At 46.5% G+C, this 3885-nt stretch overlaps 1 pseudogene; it reads left to right on the forward strand.

Moving 5' to 3' along the window:
• Positions 1–2671: 2671 nt before the first annotated feature.
• On the forward strand, positions 2672–3679 carry LOC149438205 (olfactory receptor 52K1-like; annotated as a pseudogene).
• Positions 3680–3885: the final 206 nt, after the last annotated feature.

The following is a 3885-nucleotide window of genomic DNA, read 5'->3' on the forward strand; positions in this document are numbered from 1 at the left end:
ACACCACACAGAACCATATTGACACCACACAGAACCATATTGACACCACACAGAACCATATTGACACCACACAGAACCATATGGACACCACACAACAGCATATGGACACCACACAGCACCATATGGACACCACACAGAACCATATGGACACCACACAGCACCATATTGACACCACACAGAACCATATGGACATCACACAGAACCATATGGACACCACACAGAACCATATGGACATCACACAGAACCATATTGACACCACACAGAACCATATGGACATCACACAGAACCATATGGACATCACACAGAACCATATGGACATCACACAGAACCATATTGACACCACACAGAACCATATGGACACCACACAGAACCATATGGACACCACACAGAACCATATGGACACCACACAGAACCATATGGACATCACACAGAACCATATGGACATCACACAACACCATATGGACATCACACAGAACCATATGGACACCACACAGAACCATATTGACACCACGCAGAACCATATGGACACCACACAGAACCATATTGACACCACGCAGAACCATATGGACACCACACAGAACCATATGGACACCACACAGAACCATATGGACATCACACAGAACCATATGGACACCACACAGAACCATATTGACACCACACAGAACCATATGGACACCACACAGAACCATATGGACACCACACACCCTGAGATGGGAAGGAGGGACAATGCACCCCCCCCCCCCCAGTTAGGTGATTCTAATGAATGTGTGAAATGATTGGTTCATTCCATTTGTTTCATAATCGTCATCTTCCATTACGCGTGTTTCCAAATAACAAATCCCGTGCAGGTTGGATGACGTGTTCAGTTCAACATCACACTTGTGTTCAGGAGAACATCGATTTATTTATTTATTTATTTATATATTTAAAGGGGTTCTGTATATCAGTTCAGAAGAAGGACAATGGTGAGCAGAGAGATGGTGGAGAGACTCGGGTCCAAAGATGGATGGTTGGGACCAAAGTAACAGGACGCAATGAAGACCTTCCTGCAGGTGAGTATACTCATCGTACAGCACAGAAAATCTCCGGGCTCCGGTGCGGTCAAATTCAATACAAATCCGTGAAGTTGTACGTAACAGACAACTAACGTCATGAAAGGGCGGAGTACAGGAACCGTGGTGCCACGATCAGAGCTTACCACGCAATTCCTGGTCAGGATCTCAGGTTCACATTCAGGTATTGCTGTAGAGCACCAGTCTACCCCATTCCCTTCTATCCGGTCATCTGGGGACCCCTTTACCCAGTGTAGGAGAAGAGTTCCCACATATCTACTGCGGGATCCTTGCTGGCTATGCAGACAAATCCCAATATATCAGAGTGTCAGCAGGAAGGAGATCCTCACAGCCGGTAATTAAAATATAATTGGGCCATCAGGTGCTAAGGTGTGACCAGACAGGGCGATGGGCCATTTGAATCCATACTGCTAAAATCCAGACAGCTACAAGCAGTTGGCCTGCAGGGACATCTTGTAGGAAGGTGCAGTCTGTACCCTTCTCTGTAGGTGGCGCTAGGCATTAGCAGCAATGCAGAATGGGAAGGAAGGTGAGGAGCTTGGTTCCTTTGTGACTTCCTGCCACCATCAAGGACAGCTGTCTGAATGGATGCTGGGACCCTGATCGACCTCTATGGTCATCTTGGGTGAGGGCAGTTGTATGGACAGGTTCCTCGTCTTTCAGGGAAAGTATATAGAGCTGAGAAGAGGCTCTGGAGGAGTAGGGAAAATGCAGGGACTTCCTTTGCCTCAGGAAGCCTCCCAGTTGGGTATGGACCAGCCAGGCCACATTCCCGCTTCTCATTGCAGAAGCTGTCATCATCATCTCAAGCTAGCAGACCACTGCCGCTACAGGTAAGTGGCCCCAGATGGTTGTGCATACCCACCGGGCCTAGTTGTACCTTGTTGGAACTTTCTGCAGTACACAGTTCACGTTACCTTGACCTCTGTGTGATTTTGTGGTGGCCCTTTGGTTCAATGACCACAAGATTTACTTTGAGGCCTGCCTCATACAAATGTTCTTCCTCCATTCCTTTGCCAGGGATTGAGGTTTCTGTCCTGGTGTGTGTCCCTCATATGACAGTCCCAGGTCCATTCTACACATTTACTTCACTGAACCTCAAACTAGTCTTTAGCCTTCAACTTAATTCCAGACCAGGGGCAAACTGACAACTCATGGGCCCCCCGGGCAATAGCGGATCATGGAGCCCCCTGTGTCCTTGCCCAAACTCAAAAAAGCCTATGAAAAATGTACCAGGGGCATCTCATGGGGCCCCCTACTGACCCCGGGCCCTCGGTCACTCCGCCCCTGTTCCAGACCCCACCCATCAAACAACTGCAGACATACCAGGTCTCTGCATCAGATGGCCAACACACAATACAACAGAAATTCCCAAATACAGATGTTCCTATAATAAGACCATTAGTATGCAGATGTCCTATTGAGACTTTTCGGGGACAAGAACATGGATACTTTTGGGGCCTAATAGACCTCACAGGTAATTTGGGTTTACTTTTCTCTTTTTGTAATTTTCGCAAACCAATGTAGAATTATACAATTATGAATTGATTTAATTTTGCAACAGAAACCAGAAATTTTCCATGAATTGAAGATTAGCCATGCCTGAAGCCAACTCTTCCAACCAGCTTCCAGCCTACTTCATCCTACTAGGCATCCCGGGTCTGGAGAGCTCTTACTTTTACATCGCCTTCATCTTCACCATAGTCTACGTGATATCTGTGATTGGAAACTTGACTCTTCTATTCATCATCGGGATAGACCGGAGTCTCCATGAACCCATGTACTTCTTTCTCTGAATGTTGTCTGCTATTGACCTGGTCCTGTCCAACTCCACCACGCCCAAGATGTTGGGGATCCTTTGGTCCAACAACCACGAGATTTACTTTGAGGCCTGCCTCACACAAATGTTCTTTCTCCATTCCTTTGCCGTAATGGAGTCTTCGCTACTCCTAGCCATGGCCTTTGATAGGTATGTTGCCATTTGTCAGCCCTTAAGGTATAACTCAATATTAACAACATTTCTCATTACCAACATCGGACTGTTGGCCATCAGTAGAGCTTTGGCTCTAATGGCTCCATTACCGTTCCTTATAAAAAGACTACCCTTCTGTTCCACCAATGTCACCCACCATTCCTACTGTGAGCACATGGCTGTTGTGAAGCTGGCATGCGTTGATACCACCTTCGACAGCATCTACGGCCTCGTGTCCCTTTTTATAGTAGGGCTAGATGTGATCTTCATCATGTGGTCGTATGTCCTGATTCTTCAGGCTGTGTTCCGGCTGGCCTCAACAGAAGCCCGGTATAAGGCCCTCAGTACATGTGCAGCTCATATCTGCACAATGATTTCATTCTACATTCCCATTCTGCTCTCCTCGATGGTCCACCGCTTCGGGAAAGATGTCCCACTCCACATTTACATCTCGTTGGCCAACGTCTACCTGATGCTGCCACCTCTGATTAACCCCATCGTGTACGGGGTGAGGACCAAAAAAATTCAGAACAGAGTTAAATCCGCCATTAAAGTGGATTTTACGTGTTTTGGAAGAGTCCATGCTGCAAAAATGGAACTTCCAAAATGGAACCAGACTCAACATTTAACATGAGGGTCCTTCTGTGCCGTACAAAAGATGAGGTTCTGTGTAGGCAAACAGTCGTATTATGGACTGCTCAGCGAAGATTGTTAAGAGTTGTCTCAGATATTCCCATGTATAATGGTGAAAAAACCGAAACAATGTATTCGATGGTTAACCCTTCCAAAGCCACACTCGTTATGGATCTCATCAGACAGAACATATGTATTAAAGTCTGT

This window comes from Staurois parvus, unplaced genomic scaffold (assembly GCF_062004578.1).
Source record: "Staurois parvus isolate SC_StPar_1 unplaced genomic scaffold, SC_StPar_1.0 ptg001207l, whole genome shotgun sequence".
In the NCBI taxonomy this organism is placed as follows: Eukaryota; Metazoa; Chordata; class Amphibia; order Anura; family Ranidae; genus Staurois; species Staurois parvus.